We start from the raw sequence: 21,927 nt of genomic DNA, 5'->3' as shown, positions 1-21,927 counted from the left end.
GAATGTGAGTGAAAGAAAAACATTGTCCACTTATTTAATGAAGCAATAGCAGGTTTAACTTCAGTGATCTCAATGCCTACACTGTACACTTCACTGTTTACATTGTATTATCTATGACCAACATCTTGGAGTTCAGGAAAAATGTGGGTGTTTTGTTAAGATTTTTCTATTAGGTGAAAAAAAAACCAAACCACATTTGTAAATAGAATCTGGAAGAAAAAAAAAAACCAAAAAAAAATTAAAAACCCTCTAAACCACTTGTGTTAGAATTTCTAGGTACACTAAAATACATTCCAGTTTCTACATCTCTAGTAAAAAAAGTATTACTGAAGTTGAGTTCTCAGGAGAATGTCACAGACCCTTTATCCAGACTTGTCACAGTATTAATAATCACAACTTCACATTCACTGCTATCTAAAGCATTTCTTACTTTTATTAAGGTGTTCCTGGAAGAAGTTGTTTTCCCAAGCTGAAGATTTAGATCCACAAAACATGCTTCCCAGCAATGTAAGAAAGGCAGGAGCATGTTGCTTCTTCTTGCAGTAAACACAGACTTTAGGAATGTGCTACTGAAAGCCAAGTCCATGTAAGACAAAAATGCCTGCTGGTGTATGACAGTATTCATTATTCTAACTGTAAAGTCTCATTAAAAGACTCTTTCACCTGGAACCTGCACGCAATTTCCTAGTTTCTCCCCCAGTTTCTATCTCTTCTTTGTGATTACTTTGCCAGGTAACAAACTATTTTATTATTTTGTCTTGCCAGCCTTAAGTGTTTTATTTGCTGTCTGCAGGTTTACACCAACTGCAGTTCTGGAGGGTTCAGATCAATAGGTATCATTGACCTCTTGAGAACAAGCCACCTCTACAGCCCTGGGTCAGACTGGATACTACTAAGGACCAAAAAAACCCAGGTCCCTTTGAAGGTTTCTCTTGTACTGGATTAAGAGAATTAACAAAAGTAGATGAGGATGTTACCTTTCTATAACATACTTAATGTGGAGGTTGTAAGAGTAATTTATAAAATTTTTTACCAAATTTCACATCACTACCCAGAACCAAGCATTCATCACTGTTACCCAGCCAAAAAAACTTAACACAAGCAATAACAACCTTTCAAAGAAACTTCTGATAAAATTGTACAGTGCTGTTGCTGCTTCAGAAACACATTAAAACTGGTGCATTTCACACCATCCACAAGGCCTTAAAGAGATGTGTCTTCAGATTTGGAATATAAAGTTGACAGTTTTAGTTGAAAATTCTTCTTGCATGCTTATCGCCTGAGGGCTTCTCTAGTTAATATTAATGAAATCATGTTCACCTCTACCAAAAAAATACTTAATAAAGCATTTCTGTTTAATGTATTAATGGCAAACAAACATTTAAACATGCATTCTTATTTTTGAAAATTCAAACCTGAAAGCCTCCAGGTGTTACACTAGAAACTAAATGAGAATACCCAGAGATTCCTTGGAGAATTTATGCTCATAAAGACTTATCTGCTTGCATTATAAAGATTCACACAGGCACAGTCTAGATATGCAGAATGCAAAGAATAATTTACAACTGGAGCAAATGCCAGACTTAAAAGTATACACTCACTGATAGAGCAAGGGGCTTAAATCCTAAGGTTAGAGCTTATAGGATGTTGCTCTACTAATGACACTTCAGAGGAAAGTGCTGATTCCCCACTTTTTGCAAATAACTTGTATCTAGGCAATGAAGCTTCCACTATTACAGCAGTGGTTTGGATATTTTTCCCCACCAATTCACAGAATTGCTACATGATTTTAGCACTTTGTTTCTCCCTAAACTGTAAAATAAGCAGAACATTGCTTACCTTTTATAGCATCCCTGGCCTGAAGTATTCTACATTAGTAGGAAGTATTATTTTTAGACTCTTCTAGCAAAATTTGTCACCACTCTAAACCCTCCTAGAAGCCTGGATAAAAAGAAATCACTTGCCCACACTTCTTAAGTGTCATAAGAGACTCTTTTTTTTCCCGTGATACTTTCCAACTAAACTTTACACCAATGTTTTTCTATCTTAGGAAGCAATTTCAGGATCTGAAAAGACTAGGTGTAACATTAAAGACAAATCTACATCTCTGTATATAAGGAGAACTACCACCTTAACATTATAAATGCTTCTATGAAGAATCCTTTCTGCAGCCTGCTTCACATTGTTTTGGAAGTTCTTTTATGACTGCCTTTAGAAGATCCCAATGGAGTGTCAAATTTAATTCAATTCAGAACATATATAAAAGCACTTCCTACAATACAGCATAAAGTCACAAAATACAATAAAAATATTGTAATGTGGATCCATCAAGCCAGGCACAAAACAGCTCCTGGGATTCTTTTCCATCATTATACAGCATCTACAATACACTAGTGGGTAGGCAAGAGGAAAAAAAAGGGGGCAAAAAAGGTAACTCCAAAGCATCTGCTAAGCATGATTCCTGCTTCCTCTATGTATCTGCTAAATTTACAAGCAATTATTTTGAGGCCAAGAGCAGCAAATTCTTAGTGTTATCTCAGAATAGTGAGTTCTACGGGTTACAAAGTGCCATGGTGTCAAAAAGTGGGTTTTCTTTGTTTTGGGGCTTTTAAAAATAATTTTCCAATTTTCAAGACACTTATTCAGGAGAAAAAAAGAAATCATTAAACTAGGTATATGTTTATACCTGCATACTCACAACTGCATTTTTATCTATATAGTTTTAGTACTTTGCTAATTTATCCTCCTGGGTATTGACTGCACCAGAGTTGTACTTATTTGCTGACAGCTGCGCTGGTGATAGCTGTGATTAGTTACAGTGAAGGCTATTCCATTTTGGAACAAGGATAGGTTTGTTATCAATCCAAACAGCCTCTGAGTCTCAGTGAAAAAAGGGACTTCATCAGTGCACTTACACAAGAGAGAGAGCCGACAACAGCTGTAATTAAGGCAAATCCACAGTATCTTAAGTTCAGCTGAGAGAGGACAATCCTAACTTTTTCTCACTTCCCACAAAAAGATTTTATCTCTTTAGTGATATGTCATCACCCAGTTTTTTAAAACCATCCCCAGACAATTTTTTTTAAAAAGTGGCCTAAGCTGAATGTAATAGGCACATAAGAGATCGTCTCTATTAGTACAAACTTTTTGTACTCATATACTATCCTTAATATAGCCCCCTTTTTTCTCTCATCTGCTCAGTTTTGACCAGTAATTTCAATCAAGCCCTCCACTACCACAATCAAGTTTTACTTTGATGCACAACGCAAAAATCAACAACACAGATGCCAGGAGTATATATTGTAAAAATCTATCTTTCATGATACCAGTGGTGCAATGCTGAATTGCTGGAAGGACTGCACATGAAAATGCAGACCAAGGTCATCAAAATAAATGCTCATTCTCACAAAAGGTTGTATTACATTTTTGACGTAAGGAGGAAATATTATGTGCATGACTGGAACTAAAACCAAAGGAAAACAGATTTCCAAGCACCTACTTCAAGGCAGTAATAAGACTGCTCAGGTAAAATGTTCTCTTCTACCCAAATATTAGGAGAAGACAATAAAAAAGAAAAAAAAAATCACAATATCCTTAATAAATGTAGCAGCAATTTGTCTCCTAACCAGCAGCTAGCAAGCTTATGAAGTTTGGATCGAGTACAGCCCAGTTCAGCCATGCACTCAAACACAAGGCAAAAGAAACCTTTGAGAGAAAGTATATCAAACTGTAATTCCAAATAAATCTCCTTCAGAGTTTATCCAATGCTATCAATTTTCATGCTTGACAAATGTGAGAATTTTCCCAGCAGCCAAAAAAATCCTTACCTTAAAAAGAAAAGTAAGAATTTTACCATGTCAGAGCCACAGAAAGCAGTGGCAGTGCCACCAAAGAACATGCCATATATGTGAATACAGTTTCAGGCAACAAACAAGTCAAGTTACAAGCATAAGAAGTTTAAAGATGAATGTCCAAACTCACAGTAACACGATTCCATTAAATGTATGTATTTTATTAGGATCTAACCTTTAGAAAAGGTTCACCTTAAGAACAGGTGACAGGACCCTTTCCCATTTAAATACCTCTTCAATATCAGAGCTGCTGCCTGAATGGCATAAAGGTTTAAACCCTTTACAGTTCTTGCCCAACCTTTGTTCTTACTCACTGCTTTTCCTAACCTCTTCACTAATTACTTGCTAACAGGTAAACTCTGCATCAGTCTGGAAATTTTATGTTCCTTCCCACATAACAATTCTCTTTCACAGACAACTGAAGAGACTATAATATTAAAAAGGGAATTGTTAGCTTAAAAAAAAGCTCTTGATTTCCAAAGTCCATGCAACAGCTTTCTTGATCAAATCTGTATACTCCTCTTCTCCCCACACTAACACCCTGCCCTCCCCCAGATTTGGAAGACTCTCTGATTGCTTACATTTCCTTTGTTTTATTTGAATCTCATTTGATCCGCAGCTTGAGAAGAAAGAAGAATAGGCTTTCTCAATGCTCTGATAGGGTTCTCCTTACTCTTGCCAATAAAGCGAGCTTTGCTACAGTTTGTCTGGTTTCTTTCTTTGCCCTGAAGAAAGAAAAAGTTTGAGTTACATCACCTTAATTCAAAAACCCTGTAACAGGCTTCTCAGAATCTATCAAGTTACTTCCTTAGTTTCATTAGACTATCAAACTAATTCTTAATGATGACTTTAAAAAATAACCTAAACATATGATAAATAATGAACACTACACAAAACATATCAACATGAATTTTAAGACATTGTTTTCTTCTCCTCCACTATTGCTCACAAAGGACTCTCGACAAAATAGCATTCAAGGAGGACAAGCATAGTTAAAATCACAGCTAACGTATTTTGCTTTCACACACACAAAAAACTTCTCCACCCAAATATATTGTGTGTCATTACAGACTGTACAAAATCTTCAAAGCAGCACCATTTTCCTGGAAAGTCTGATAAATTCCATTTGAAAACATCAGCCCAGTTCTGGGGAAGTAATTAAGAAACACTCTGCAGAGCGTTTCTTAAAAAAAACCATCCTGTCATGATATTGCAAGAGGTCATTAGAAGCAAGCAACTTCATTTGGGGAAGTTTGTTTGATACTGGAATTTTTACAAGCACAGAGAAAAATAAGAAAATGGTCCAAAAGCATAATTAATACAAATCTTCATCAATCTCTATGTGCATTCCTAACCGTGACAGTGAAGTTCAGATGCAACAAATACTACCACAATGCCCAGGCCACCAGTACACGAAGTCTGAAGCCTTCACAGCCTCTCTCATCTTTACACGTCACGGCCAACTTTTTGTGAGCACACAGCAGTAACCTCACCTGGCCATGTACAACACAGAGCCAAAGCACATTACAGGAATTTCAGCTGCTCAACTCTTGCCAGTGAACTTTGCACCCACCTACCCCAGAGTCCAACAGTGCCCGTGAGCTGTGACCAAGCCGGGCGGCTATTCCGTGGTGCCAGGGCAGCGACGTTCCCGGGTGGCACTGAGCAGACCGGCACCGAAGGCCCAGCTTGGCAGCGTGCTCCCAGCTGTCATCCTGCACACAGTGCTGCGGACATGGATCAGCCTCAGCAGTTACACACAGCTGGCTACAGAAGGGCACACAGTCACAGAAATGCTTACCTGACTCTAAACGCGCTGGGCTTTCACTCCCATTGCCACAGCTCAAGTGTGGGACTTTGTAACATGAGACCAAGATAACATTTAGCCAGTCAGGAGGAATGCCACAAATTTCCATAGCTATAAAACAGGGGTTTTTGTGGCTGATTTTTTTTGATCTTAGTCACGTGCTACAATTCACCTTTGGTCCTCAGGAAGTGGAAAGGAAAGGCTACTGCTACCAACAAAGTAGCAGCAATGCTACTTTGGACCATAATCATAATAAGTAATATGCTAATGAGTGGTTGCAGATTCTGACAAAATACACACAGGCCAAGGAAAGCCCAATCTGGCTCATTCTAGAAACACAATACCTGGAAAAGTAGCCCAGCACTGAGATTTATAGAAAACTCCAGGAATACATGCTTACTCATACAAAAAGGAAATCTGCAACTGTACACTTTCCCCACCAAAACAGTATATTAATTACAAGTCAGCCCATGATACTAGAGATATGCTGAAAGTAGTACAAATTTCTGTACTAAACATTTACATATTAACACAGCAAAAAACTGAAGTTCTAAAACTCTTAGCACCCATCCTGAGCTCAGACACCGATTATATCAATGACCCTGGGCCACTGTTCCTTCGTATACTTAGGTATAAATCCGAATTTAGTGCAGGGAGTTTTGCACTTTCAGCCTCTCCCTCCCCTCCCAAGACACAAAGAATTACGGTGCCTCCGAAGTTTCATTCTTACTGAACAAGTGCATTCCACAGCTGAACAGCAGCACTATGACAGTGCTATGCCCTTAAAAATCTGGCATGAAAAAAAAAAATCCAAAAATATTGGTAAGACATAGAAAGGATTGGGGATTTAGCTCTTAAGATTAACATAAAAAGAGGAACATTCTCAGAACGCTGTTCTTGAAAATAATTCCGTATCATATTGCAAAACCAAAGTGAAAACTGACTACAAAAAAACATCTTTTAATACTAATGAAGTACACATAACTGTTTCTCAACTTGAATATACTAGATAATTCAGGGAAATTATTACAAAGAATTTCAATGAATTACAAGCAATAAAAAAGGCAATCAAAACTTTTACTTTCCAACAAGCACAGTTATTGTTGCATGCTACAACATACAGAAATTACTTCCATTATCATTTATATGTTAGGCAACAAAAAGTACCTTACCTTATTCTCCACACTCTGAGCACACAGGATTAAAAACAAAGTATTGGGCAGAAACTGCAGGTGTTTTGTACCAAGAAAAAAACCCAAACCACTGCATCAATAAGCTTAGTGGCTGTCCAGCATGCCATGCACACTCTAGGGACATTTAATGAAAACTTATCCACATCCCTTTCTTTTTTTGCAAGCTTCCAGACTTCCGAATTGGAAACCCAAAGGCAGCCGTTCATTACCTCCTTCAAAATGCAGATCTCAGCAACACCACACTGCAAGAGAAGCCACCACAGCTTAATTTTCCCTCCTAGTAATTCCCTCCCTGCCAACTACTGCACTGCAGTCTTTCTGAGGGCTGTGCAAAATGCAATCAGGGGAGGGCTGAAAGAGCCCGGCAAAGAAACACAGCTGCAAGAAAGTTCCTTCGAATCATCTCATGTCCCCCTAGTTGGGGGCCGAAAGGGATAAACTGCAGAGTTTGGTGGGATCTCTTAGGATTCTCTCTGCTGCTCCTCCTCTCATGTTCCTGCCTACCTTTTACTTCATTTTTCACAGGATAATCTGGGGAGAGTAATTTGTAGCAAAACTATAGGGAATGAGGGGAAAATAATAAACAGTTTTGTTACAATAAAGCTACCTTTTATTCTCATAACCATAATATTTTAAGAGATTAAAACCAAAAAGTCTTCTAACGTTTAGGATGTTTTGGTGTTTTCTCGGTTCAGGGAAGGGGAGATACTGGTGGATTTTTTTTGCTTTTGTTGCTTAAATTGGGGAGTTTAGTCAATTAACTACTTAGCACTTGGATGCATTCCCTATACAATTAAAACTGCCATGATTACACAACAGCAGCATTTCTGAGACAAGTGCCCAGCAGGGGCATTTGTAATTATTCCCCAAGTGTTCCACAACAGCAGCAAAAGAATACATCCAAATATTAAAGAAGCTTTCACAGAAGGGGTGGGGCTGGAAGGGACATCTGGAGACCATCCAGCCCAGCCCCTCTGTCCAGGCAGGGTCAAGCAGAGCTGCCAAGCACAGCCACCCATCGGGTTTTGAGTATTTGCAGAGAGTGACTCTACCACCACTCCTGGGCAGCCTGTTGCAGTGCTTGAGCACACCCCCAGTCAAAACCTTTTCTTGTATTCAGACGGAATTTTATCTTTTTTTCTCTTAAATTATGCCCACTGCCTCTCTGGACACTAGAAGTCTGATTTATAATTTGAGTTACCTCCATTCCCCTCCACTCTCGACAGCTGCATTTAAGAGCAAAGGAAGCAACCATGAGCCCTCAGTGTCAATCAGCCAGTTGTTGGCTCATTTGAAACAACAGGCTCATCACTGCTTTCCACCCCTCCTTCCTTCTGCATCCTGCAGAGCCAGGCTCAAGGCCAGATCTTTTAGCTCATCACAGCTGCCTACCATCAGCAATCTATTATTCCTGGAGATCCAGGTCTTCCTTGGGGGAGCATCCTGCCCAGTCTCCTCTGGTTCAGCCTCACTGGAACATTAGGCAGGGCTGATCTCATGCTGGCAATGACATGGAAAGCTCAGAAACCTCCACAGCCCTTCAGCACACACCCCCAGCTTCTGCAGCCCCCAGGAGAGGGGCAGCAGCCAGCAATCAGAGCATGTTATATGGGGATAAGCAGAAAGGAAATGGGATAGTTAAGACGTAGATGCGTCCTTTGGGGGTTTGGCTCAAAGCAGTGCAAAGGCTGGCTGGTTTTAGGGGCATGTTTCAAAGGTTTCCTCTCCTTTAAAAGGCCAATATAATGGGCAACAAAGGTACAGACTCAGGTACAATGAACACAACTACTACCTACCCCCCCACCAACAGATGGGAGGAAGATTAATTTCTCAAAGCTGTGCACAAGTCCTTTGCTTACTCCTCGCAGGGGCTCCTGAATTCCCATGCACTAAAACAGTGATTTTACTATTTTTCTTCTAACATGGCTTAGTTAACTTTGCAGTTTCTGTAGTGGACAATATATACCCAGTTTAGGCTCCCAAACAAAGTTTTAGTTAGTTTTATTTTAAACTTTTATCTCTTGAAAATAATTTACCACTAAAGGTCATCTTCAGCTTCAAATCCCTTCCTTGGTTTGCAGACCACATGACATACAACATTTTAAAAACATGATCACAATTTTGAAAAGGGGAAAGAGAGGCCTGTTGGCTTTGAAACAGAAAAAAAGATCAGAAAAGCTATCAAAGACTTTCTGCGTGTCTTAGAGCACTTCTGTATATTTCTATTCTCCTTTGTTGGGGAACAGATCCCCTTTCTCTAATCTTACCTGGACACCTACCAAGTTCCCATCTCTTCATATTTATTACCTTGTATAATAGGACTCCAGTCTTAAGCTGGGAACTGTCAAAAATGCAAAAATAACTAGAAATAAGGAACAATAAAACAATTACAGCTTGGCAAAGTTGTGGAGAAGAAGGACCAAAAATATCCCTTTCCCCTAAAAACCTAATATACATAGTAAAATAAGGTCTTTAATTATTTTTTTTGTTTCTGCAGTTAGTCTAAGACTAGCACCTTAACACTTCTTAACCTTAACACCCTCAGGACAGTGAAAATTACTTCAGGACAGCCATGTGTAGCCTAGTTGCTTTCTGGCAGGCATTTACTCACCAGCACAGAGGCACACAGCATTTCTTAGGAAAACACCACCAAACACCTAGCACCAACTTAGAAGACGTAGCCAAGGAAAAAAAACCATCTTACAGAAAGATAGCAAGTCTGCTTCATAAATTATTCATGGTCCTGTGTGGGAGGGTAAAAGAGAAAGAGAAAAGGCCAAGAGAGTGTCCAATTATTCCAGCACACTACTTCCTTTTCCTGCACCCTTCAGATGTTGCTTCTAGATCACAACCTAAAAAGGACTTGTTATACTGTTATGTGAACCTACAAAAATAACTTATTGTGACAAGAACATGAACTTCTGTATATAAACAGCATCATTAATTCACATAATTTATTACCGACATGAAGTTCTTGGTCACAGTGCTTAACATATGGTCTAGTAATAGTGTAGCAAAAAAGCTTAATTTTTATCCCTTTCCACAGAGAATTCTGAAAGAGCCTCTCTACCTTCCAGCTTTATAAAGCTGTACCTGTTCGGAGGAAAAAGCCACAGGATAGTCCCAGAGCATCACCTGCTGCTCCTCTCCAAAGACACAACCCCCATCACTCACCTGAAGGACTGATGAATTTCCTATGTTCATGTCAAGAAGTTGAAAGGAGCACGTTTCACTTCTTTTATCCGTTCCTAATTTAAAGCTTAAACTGAAGGCAAACAGGACTAACTTTTTTTTAAGGAGCATAATTTCTTTTTAAACTCCAGAAAAAGTAGAGTGAAACAAGGAAGGAAAGCACAACCCCAAACACATTTAAGGTACTGTTCTAAAGGATTAAGGACACTTTCTGCTCTTGCAACTAAGGTTAAATGCAGTTTTCCAAATTAGGCTGTGGCTGACTGAGGAAGCTGGTTACCACCTATGAGTTCTAATCATATTTTTAATCTATTTGAAATCAAACATCTGAGGGAAATATTTTTTTGTGAAATAGAGATAATAATTTGCTTACCTTCCTTGCAAATACAACTGATGAAACAAAAAACCAAGCCTCCATATACTATCATGCAACTTAAGTCCATCAGGCAGAATGCAGAACTTGCCAGATAGTCCATTCTGATTGTGTGCAAGACACACGAGATAGAACAATGCTACAAGAGGGTTTTTATTCATAGAAATGAGAATGAAACTTGTTTTAACTTTTGAGGTATCACCCTCATTCATAACTAAACCGAGCCCAGGCACTGAAGATGATTTGTTAAATTAATACCATCAACTTAAAGATGTGAAAACACAAAGGAGAGCAAGGTACTTCACAGTGTCATGCAATGATACTAATACTAATACTAAAAAAAAAAAAAAAAAAAAAAAAAAAGCCAAAAATCTCCACCAAGAAAAAAACCCCAACTCACACAACTGTCATGAGGTTTCTCAACGTACACATTAAAAGCATACACAGCATAAGGATTGTTCCTACGTACCTGTTTACATGAAAAAAATTCACAACACAAACCCCAGTGACACACAAGACTGCAGTCTGTGCTTCCAACAGATAAATATATTGTTTCCCACTGCTGAGAGCTGGTCTTGATTGAGTTAAAGCCTAAGCACTTAGGCTTTCCTGCCGGGAAACAAACAAGTCAAGTCGGTTTCAAGCATCTCCTATTAATATACAGAAACAGTTCTCACAAGACTGAAGGCAGAAAAGAGAAATAGTAGGTAAAGGCTGCACCAAACCCTTACAAACTATAGCAAATCAAAAAGCTGCACTGAGACTTACTAGTTCACTAGAAAACTCATTGCAAAAGTCTGTGTACTTCATGGAGGAAGTCACCACCACCATCACTTAGTGAGTCAAGCATATCTACAAGAATGTTTTACATAATGGGAAAATTTTTATTGGCCAGAGATTCACAGTGTTCTTAAATTTCCAGAAACTGCAGATGTAAAGATACTTCTGTTAACCCAAACCAAAACCAAGAAAAGAAACTATCTGAGACGCACGCTCCATTTCACAACATGGCTCTAATTTTACTGGCTACTGTTCTTCAACCTACTCAGCACAGGAAAGACTTACACTCTGGTATTAAAGGATGGAAATGTGAACACTGGAAACAGAGGTAGCTTTTAGACTACCACCAAATGGTATTAAAACATAAAATTTTGGTTAGCACATTGTTGCCATTTCTGAGCTGTGACACTAAGAACTGAAGTAGTTAAAGCAAGCAGTTTTATTCTTGTAGAGAATTAGTGAGCCAGTCAGAATGTATTTACAAGAAAGCATGATCCCATCTTAGTTCTTCCATTTTCACTTTACTTTTAAAAGCTAGTAAGAGAGCCAAGAATCATTGTCAGTAATGAACTGAACAGTATTCCTTCCTCATTTTAACAAGGAAAATATTCTGCAATACAACTACAATATAAAATCCAGTTTACTCCAACACAGTAAAGTAGCTTGAATGAAGGAATCTTTCCTCAGTTTTCAGAGGACTGATAACAGTTTAGGGATTGTATTTAAAAACCAAAGAATAAGTTTAGAACATTGCACAGGTTATATTATTCCTCTTAATCTGCTAAAAATTACCAATTTAAAAATGCAGATGATATTTTAGTTGCTGCTTTTAAAATATTTGTAATGATACTTAAGAGTAAGCCTTTTCATCACACAACTTTCTGAAAGTTGGAAATTCAATAAATATTTTCAATTAGTGTCATGGATCACAAATGCACAAATATCAGGATTAGAGTACTAAAAGACACTTTAAATTATGAAGCTGATCATAAACTAAAGCCTACTATGTGAAGTGTCAAAAGCACAGAGACCACATTTGTTTTAGTACTGAAGTAGTGTAATTCTATTACCATGATAGTACAATACAACTTTTCTAGAAGGCCACAAAGCATTCAGGGGGACATGCATGATCAGAAGCTTAAATTCAGACAGTTAAGTTCATATTCAGCCAACCCTTAGTGCTGGTGCTCCATAACACAATATATGAACAACTGTTTCTGTAGTCCTTATTAACTGCTTTTGGTGATGCAACTCCTTTCTAAAGCATTCTGTCCTACTGAAACATTCTCATTTCCCACGAATGCCATCAACATCCCATCTCACTTTTCTTCTCATAGACAATTTACTTTACCTATGTATTTGCCAGAAAAAGCCACGTTGATGGTAACAGAAGAATGAATGAGAAAGGTCTTCTGACTCAAGTAACTATATGCTTCTTTTAAACTGAAACCTAGTGATGGGGGCTGCCTCCACTGCACAACAGAAGCAACCTGTAATTATGGAAAAAGAGAAAAAAGCACATGCAGAATAGAAAACAAAAAGCATGTTTCTTTCTGTCACTTGCCAATGCACTCATTCCTCTGCACGCCTAAATTCTATGCCTGGAACATACAGACCAAGACCAGCAATGCAGCTGCAGTACTCAAGTAAAAAGCAACATTTTTATGTTGTAATTACCAACGCAATCTCTTGGGTCCTCAGCACAGTTCCCAAGGTGTCCATCAATTCACATGGAAAACAAACAGCACCACAGCTCTGTTTCCTTGGGACAGCTGAACACTGCCTCTCACCTTCAGCTAGACTCTTCTGGACAGTCTTGACAGCGCTGTACTTACACAGACTTCACCCATGTTTATCCACATATGGATATAAGCCTTCACCCTCCATGAACTGGCAGGCTTCACTCCCCATTTGCCTTACCAAAAAACTACAACAGAAAAATACTGGCTTTGTGGTCTGCCTTAGGTCTTCCACTCAAATCTCAAGAGCAAGCATAGCTCTTCCTACAATGTTAAACATCTGGAAATCATGCTGGAGCAAGCTTAATCTGCTACTTTGCAAGATGGCCCTACAGAGCTCAGAACCCTTGGAGCTACTCTCGTAAGCTAAGGTCACACCATAAAACCCATTGCCTCGATTCAGATAGGAACATAACAGCAGAGAAGCTTCAGTAATTCTTTTCTAATGCTGTATCTCCACATGGTACAGGGAAGAATCTCAGTACAGTAATCTAAAACACAAAACTCACATTGCAAATTAGAAAAAAACCTCCAAACAAAACAAAACAATCACACAAGAAATAAAATACTAATAAAAAACCTAGACCAGAGATAAAGGATGAAATAGAAAAAGAAATCCTTGCAGCAGCAAACAGCCATGTTCCAGCCTATAGTCCAGCCCCTGATCCAGGCCTCTGGTGAATGAGAAAAAGGAGAAGATGAAAGCAGGCAGAACACCACTCCACACATGAAAGACTCCTATTACTGTAATGGAGACTTGTGTCTTTCTACAGTGCTCTGCCTGCAAAGTCCCCTGTATCAAATATTGGCTTCCCAGACTTCACACCTCCAGTCCAACTATCCACGAGTCTGAGTACACATTGGAGACAACCCTGAAGCCTTCTGTGTTTAGACAGCCACCAGAAACAACTACATATGGGCAAACTGCAGGCAGTGGTTACCGATTTAAAATGTGTAACTCTCCAACATCTATTTCCCCCATGCATTCCTCCCTCACTCGGTATCGGCAGTAGATCAGTTTTACCAGTTAACGTAATGCTGAAAATTCATCAGCCTGATTTCAATTCTCATACTGCCTGCTTTTCCGAAGTTCGTTAGTTTGGATCTTCTAACTAGTTCTGCCACAGTCATAGCAAAGCTGTAATACTGTCAAAGAGGACTGACTGACCACACTGGGTATCTGCAGAAAGAATGACCCCAGTCACCACTTTTTCCAGTTAGTGAAAACAGATTAATACCCTCCATGAGCTTAGAACAATAGAAGCTGAACTCTTCTTCTCTATTAATTTACAGCTGTTATGCATTAGCCTCTTTACTCTTGCAGTGAGTACCTGGATATGTAGGGTAGCAGTAGGAAATAGCACCTCAGAAGTCACTTGCATGTAAACATTAAAGCTTTCTTAAAAACATTTCTATTTACAGGAAAATGAGTAGAGACCAGAAGAACAGAAAGACTTCAGTTTAAGGAATGTGTCATATGGGTTCAGGGAGCTGTAATAGGGAACAAAGCCATACATAAACATTATTAAAACACTCACTAAATGCTCTTGTTTCTATTTCACTTAGTGTATGTAATACTTGGCAATAGGCTCTGATGCTTGAGCCCTGGTAACTGACTACTATACTAAGATATTGGTACATCTTTATTTGGTCTTCACACCTCTTCCTTGGAATTTACTATGCTTGCAGCAACAAAAAAACCCCCAAAAAACAAAAAACACCAAAAAAACCCAAAAAAAAACAAAAACAAAAAAAAAAACACCAAAAAAACAAAAACACAAAAAAACCCAAAAAAACCCAACAACAAAAAAAAAAAAAAAAAAACCAAAAAAACAAAAACACAAAAAAAACCAAAAAACCCCAACAACAACAACAACAACAAAAAAAAAAAAAAAAAAAAAAAACAAAAAAAAAAACCAAAAAAAACCCAACCAAACCCAAACCTAAAATCATGACTTGGCTTTGACAGTTCACTTGACATTGTCATACAACATAAAACTCGTGTTCAGTGGTGACAAACGCTATGTTTAAAGGTACAGAGTTCCAGTACTCTGCAGTTCTGGGCCCACTCTAAGTGGTGGAGATACATGATTTCATTTTGGTGTCAGTAACAGCACCAAGCCTGACACATTGCATTTTGTCTTAACATCAGGCTCTACCATTTCATTTAATAACTTGAGACAGGCATCCATATGCATTATCAAGAGCTTTCAGTATATCAGTAAATTCTTGCACAGGTGTGTGGGACATGTATTCCTTTCTCAAAAGATACCTGTGCAAAGAAAACCCTTCATTTATGCAAAATCTCATGTTTGATCTTTTATTTACTACTTTTTTTTTAAAGAAACAGAAATACGTTTCACCATCCCACTCATTTTTGGTGGGGGTACTACAGCCCTGCTCTTATCACTCCCTAGGCCTCCCCTCATTACCTTCTTCACCTAAAAATAAACAAGGCACATCCTCAATACACTATAATATGTTATCACTTCTTCCCTGACTGTCCTGACTACAACCTCTCTGATCAACATGGTATCAGCATGGGATAATGCTGCTGGATGTCATTTTGCCTGAAGGATCAACAGTTATTCCTCAGTCTGGAATCCAAGCATAGCAAAATGCAGTGACAAATGCTGTTAATTGCCAAATCTTAGCCTGTAAACACAGTTAGTCTCCTAACCAGTTGAAAGTCAAGGTAGGAGGGAAGAGGTAAGGCTAAGTTTTGTTAATATTTAAGGATGTACCAAGAGAGTGCAGAATACTATTAGCCTTCTCTCTGTGCACTATCCTGGACAATGCCAGGTTCAAGGCTTCCTATTCAGGGTGACCAAGCACAACTTTCTTCCTTCCTGATTCATTTCCACCTTCGGCTTTGGCCTCACTCACCAAGCCAATCACGTAACTGAGGAATGACAAGTTCTCATTTGATTTGAAGTTCTATGGCTGGATGACATCATAGCTGCTATCTTTTAATTGCCCCTTTAAGGGTTATTATTAGCAAGCTCTAAGTTATTATTAGCAAACTGATAAAAACACTAATGGCCAAGTTCTCTCACACAACAGCTTGTCCATTTTACCAGTTATCACACTGAGTTATTCCAAAATAGATTATTAAGACCAAGAAGAACTATCCCCCTGCCTATTACTTGAACCTGCTGTATTTTGAGGAACTAACAGCATCTGGCAATCACACAAATCCTGGCCAAGGTTACAGTAAGCCAACAAAGAATTTTGCAAACTTCTCAATTTCTCTTTTTGAAAACAGAAAATTGCACGTGACATCCACTGGCTCTCACAACACTTCAACAGCTGGTAAACACAGGTCAACTCCGTTAAGCTAGGTTTCCAGCTGCTAGATCTGAAATGATTTAAACTTCCCAATTCTAAGAAGTGGATTTTTGCCAAGCTACATCATCTTCAAAAGAAAGAAAAAGAGATTAGTCCTCAGCTTCTTATGAAAAAGTGCACCTCTTGCATTTCTTTCTCAGAGCTAATTAATGCCCCTAAACTTTTTTTGCTAGCTGGTTATAGCTACCTTGATTCTGTAAATCACACTAAAAATACTTCTACCTGTAATGAAAATAGAACCCATTGTGACTAGCTCTATTGCTCTTGGCCAACACCATTTCTAAAAATGAGGGTTTGGGTTTTTTTCTACTTACAGCCCTGTGGTGTGGGAGAATTCAAAGAGCTCAGCAACCTCATTCTGTCTTTGAAGCAATCCCACCAGCAAGGAGTACTTAACAAATTCACTTTTAATTTAGTTCATATCTCAGCTCTAACTACTGCAGAGAGAGTCAAGGGTCTAATCACAGGTGTTTAGTACTCCAGATGCCAAGTCACATGTAGAACTGGCAGATAAAGAGTTTAGCCATATGGAAGATCACATACTTTCCAAGCATCAACTTCACACCACAGGGGAGGACCTACAGCATTTAAGATGGTACTCAGTGCTTCTGTGTGTAGCACCATCTTTGTTCCCTGAGGTTTTTCTGAAGTCACTAATCAGTCAGGCTTTAGGCAAAGATGCCGTCATGATGTGCTTGTCAACACGGCTCTTTAAAATTAAATGCTAGTAGACAGCGTAAAAGAGATCACAGGAACTCAAAAGATTCACAAGAGGGTTTCTGCTGTAATGGTCAGTCTAATTAATTTCTGGATTTTAAAATCAAGTATTTCTTGAGACTGCATTTCTTTAATGCTACAGTACCCCTATCTACACAGAAGCAGGGTACGAACATAACAGAGTCAATACTTGAACAGATGAGAGCTACAACAGAGGCAGGTGCTAAAATCTAAATCACCCACACAAAAAGCATATGATTGACTCCTTCCATACCTTCCCATGGCGACAGTCTGTGTTTTTACTATTCTATCTAATCACTTCAAACTGAAAAAAACCACATACCTTAGCAAGTATTCCTGCCTTTGGAAAGTTTTTTTAATAAAGAGAAGACCTTAAAAAGAAAAATACAGACATGGAAATAGTTCTAGGCAGAAGCCTGCTTCCACTAGGTATATAAATATTTCAATCTCAGCAGCACCACCTAATGGAGAGCTCACCATTTTTCCCCCTTCTTTAACATGACAAATATTTGAGTCTGGAGGTGTTAACAACTGGTACTTTAGCACATGGCCTAATTAATACTCTATAAAATCTGATTAGCTACAAGAGAAGCCAAACCCTTTCTTCATAGACAAGCAGGGTCCCTTTTTCTGCACACAACCACATTACATTCACATAGAAATATTAAGTACAACAAGACATTTGTTTAACCAGGAGATAAGATTTTAGGAAGATTTTAGTTAGAAATTTATTAAAAACCTCAAACAACAATAACTGTGCAGCAGTGCCAGCTACCTTAGGCATGTTTCAACTTGCCCTCAGAAAGCAAAACAGAGATGTCACTACCTCTAAAGTGTACAGAACACTGAAAAACCCCAATCTAAGATGAAGTCATGCATTCCCAGACATCATCATGTTGCAATTCTGCTAAAAAACATCCTATGGGAGATGGGCAGCCATTTATTGCAAGCATCAATAAAGTGTGTAGCATGATGCCTGTTGCAAACTTCCACCATTTATCTCTTGCCAACATACACGACAGAACTTATGTATAAATGGATCCATAAGAAGTAGGCTTTTTCCTCATTGCCTTTTGTTCTCTGCGTTCATTATATAAATCACAACATTTTAAGTAAGGCTTCAACTACTTTGAACTTTTCCAATTAACTCAGCATATGGACACTCTTGTTCTGGAATAACTGCCTTTTTATGTACAGCTCAGAGACTTTTAAAGTCTGTCTGCCCTACCTCATCTCAAAACAGTCACCTAATACACTGAGAGTTCATATTAAAAAAAAAAACAACAAAACCAAAACCAAAAAGCACCACCAAAATCTTAGTAATGAATTCTGCAAAATTACAGCATCATACTTTGGCTATATGTACTAAAAGCTTTATTTACACAAACAGGAAAATTCCAAGCTTCTTCCTCATTTATTTTGAAAGAGTCTCCTCTGTAAAAATATATAGAATGCAGTGGGTAGATATTTATTTGCTTGTCCTAAATCTGTCTTTAAAAAGCAAATAGAAGTACACACAAAACCAACCAAACAAAAAAACCCCAACACAACAACAACAACAAAGCCCAAACACCAACCAAACCACACCAACTGCCAAAAGAGTAAATCCCCCAAAATTCCCTCAAGATCTTACTGGCTAAAATACTGAAATTTGCATGTCTAAATAATCCTTTTCAAAACAAAAGCGCAGTTCTCAAGAATTTGCAAAAAGGAAAGAGGAATAGGGGAAATGTATGGTGCCAGCTAGTGAAAAATATCTGATGAAATTCAATACACAAATTACAATAAACCTGTTTTATCTTCATAGAGATTGCAAGAGAATTCTTCTGTTCATGCTCAAAACCACACAGCTACAAAAACCACCTGCCAAACAGGATAAACAACACAACAGCAATATCTACTAGCTGAACTACAGCATAGGATTCATTGACATTTCCATCACATATTGACACCATGGGTGAGTAGTGAGATGTATTTGCTAATCTGAACTATAGCATGCTCAGGTTCTGTAGATAGAAACATGATTCAACTCCTGACAGAGAACAGGATATTACTGACTTCAAGTAATACTGCATGTCATTAATTTCAAATGAAGTTAGCACAAATGCTTTATCCCCCCTACCCGAAACACTGAATTTTAGAATGCAATGAAAATACTACTGCATCAAAGGGTTCCAACACTGCTGGAGATTGCACACATGCAACTCAGTAGTATTCATTGTTTTAGGTCTCCAACCTCCTCCTACTCGAACTGCCAGCTAAATGGTAGCATTTTGAGAACATGGCATTTTACAACCACAAGCACTTTACCTTCACCTATTGAATATAGAACTGGTATCCTAATCAAGTTCAACCACAACAGACATAATGATAAAAACATTCCCAAGCACAACATCTTCTCAAGGATGTTGTGCTAAACAGAAAAGAGGACAGTGCAAAGGATGGAGTAAGAGCAAGTGTAGAATCATAGACATATGTACTTCAAACAAGAGTAGGGCACACTGCACTGCATCTTTGGTGACCTGGAAGACAAGAGCATTTTAATTCACCTGGAGTGGGAGGTGGGGCAGAGAGGGAATCAGAGAAGCAGGTAGCTACAGAGAGGTCAAAGAAAAGTGGATTTTGCAGATAAAAATTACTTGCCAGAAGCATGAAAATAAGTACAATCCTGGAAACAGGTTATTTCAAGAGAAAAAAAGAGTGATATAAAAGGAAGTAAAGGGGAGAAGGCAGTTATTTCACTCAACTGCAAGGACGAAACCACCCTGGAATAAAAGTCGTCCCTTAGCAACTCTAAAATGACAAGAAATCCGGCTGAAAGCAGGTCAAAATAAGTCACTTCTAAGAATCAGAAGAACCAGCTGGAGAAATTAAGAGCATTTATACTGTTCAGACAAACAAGATGGAAGAGAAGCACAGCACGGACAAGAGCAATCCATTAGTAACTAAACAGCGTAAAATGCAGAAAGAGGAGTCACTTAGGATGGTTTACAGGAGATTAAACAAGAACAAGTTAAATGAAAATTATGAAGTTTTACTTCCTATGCAAAAATCAAGACTTACATCTGCGAATCATTAATTTACAAGCCTCAACACTCAAAGCAACCTACTCTCACAAGGCTCCTCTCTGTGTAAAGACACAGAGAGGGCACAGTCAATCTGGTACAGCACACAAGATCTTCATTATAAAAACCTCTAATAATTGTTCCAATTATCTCCCTCTCACATGTACAGAGATGAGCTTACAAAACAAAATCCATTCACAATTTGGGTTATGAGCTGAGCTTTGCTACTACAAAGTTATTTTAGGCACAATTATCAGGTAAGCTGGCTCCATAAAATAAGTAAAAAAATGTTACTTTTCTAGAACATCCAAAGGAGAAAGCCAGGAACAAGTACAAGCAGCAGAACAGCTACCACTGAAAAAATTCTGTCCTGTACATTCAGCTTGACAGAGGCACTGCATGTTTGCTGTGGGCATCAATGGAAGAGTGAAGCAAGTGCTGTTTCCTGTCCCACAATGCTGACAGTGCAGGATGGCACAGCTCTGCAGAGGAGGCAGGACTGAATGCCTCCACACAGCACTTGTAATTCACTCACTTTATCAACAGATGACGCTTACTGCCCTGCTGGGTCTCAGCACCTCATCATTTTTATGTCCTCAGATCATAGGAAAGTACCGCTACTCCCATGTCATTACAGACCAGGAAAATGGTCTGTATATGGAGCAAGAAGCCAGACACAAAATAAGCCACTAGATGCACCAAAGTTATTTTTGGAACTCCCAGTCAGCTACCACCTAACCTGAGCAACACCCAAGTTCCTCTTTTCTTTCCCAGCATATATTCCATGCTTAAGAAAACATCCTGACAAGGCTGATAACCTCAGGAAGAACATCAAGTTCAAATGCACCAGAAGACAATAAACAAAACTAAGCATCAGCAGACTAAGTCTTCACTAAACCTGGTAATCCTAAAAAAAAGTCCTAACCACTTGACTGAGACATCATGCTTGCTCTTGCTCTGCTTCTTAGGCACACTGAATTTTGATTTTTCCTGGCATGGAAAAAAGTTTCAAGAGAAGGAAGTGACACTACTCTTAACTGGCCTGTGGCTTGATGATGAGAATACTCCCCAGGGAAGCAGGAAACTTGGACTGGAATCCCCCTTCTGCCCCTGGGACTCGGACATGATGTCACATCACTCAGCACTGCAACATCAAAGCCCCTTGTTGGTTTGGCCCTAATTTGAAGGCTTACAGTACACACATCTACAGGAATGAGAAAAAACCAAAAGCCAGCCTCCAGGTCTCCTAGATTTTACACTGGCATCTGCAGTGGACCATCTTCTCTCTTGTGACAGATGTCAAAACTTGCAGGAACAAAGTGGCAGCCAGGAAGGCACTTCTTATCTTACACTAGCATCTGCAACACACTTTTCAAGACAGATCAAATCCAAATTACTTGTTTTCCTAGACACCCAAGAAAGCTGTAAAGACTCATGGCATTTTGAGCTCGTCTTCAGTGCGCCTATCCTGCTTTATCTACAAAAACATGTTTTTCATATTAATGCAGAAACCAAAACATCGGACAAAAGTCCACTATTACTCCAAATGTTAAATTTTTCTAATTATGAGCTACCATACAGTCATCACTAAAACATGTAAAATGGAAGATTCATTACTTCTTTCACAAGCATTTTTGACTGAAGCACTTGGTATTTGTGTGAAAAGATACATTCAGAGCATTTAAATTATACTACAGAATTAATAGCAACTTTTATCACTGCAAATAATCTACAAAATGTTTCCTCTATACATCAGAGAAAACTATTTTACAAATCAACATTTTATGAAACCATATAAAATAATACCAGAACTATGAAATACTCCAACTTATGGCATTCCT

The 21,927-nt window shown here is 38.6% G+C and overlaps 1 protein-coding gene across 1 annotated transcript in view; it reads right to left on the bottom strand.

Moving 5' to 3' along the window:
• The window catches only part of TRAF3 (TNF receptor associated factor 3), a 66,774-nt gene that overhangs the window by 41,408 nt on the left and 3,439 nt on the right, over nucleotides 1-21,927 (bottom strand). The window contains exons 3-4 of the mRNA XM_008629767.2: nucleotides 5,429-11,025; nucleotides 4,433-4,576 (exon numbers count right to left, since the gene is read on the bottom strand). The gene's annotated coding sequence lies outside the window, so the exon portion shown is untranslated. The remainder of the gene's footprint in view (nucleotides 1-4,432; nucleotides 4,577-5,428; nucleotides 11,026-21,927) is intronic.

Source organism: Corvus brachyrhynchos, unplaced genomic scaffold (assembly GCF_000691975.1).
Source record: "Corvus brachyrhynchos isolate BGI_N302 unplaced genomic scaffold, ASM69197v1 scaffold1, whole genome shotgun sequence".
NCBI lineage: Eukaryota > Metazoa > Chordata > Aves > Passeriformes > Corvidae > Corvus > Corvus brachyrhynchos.
The sequence above is the reverse complement of the archived record's forward strand: the minus strand, read 5'-3'. Positions and strand labels throughout refer to the sequence as shown.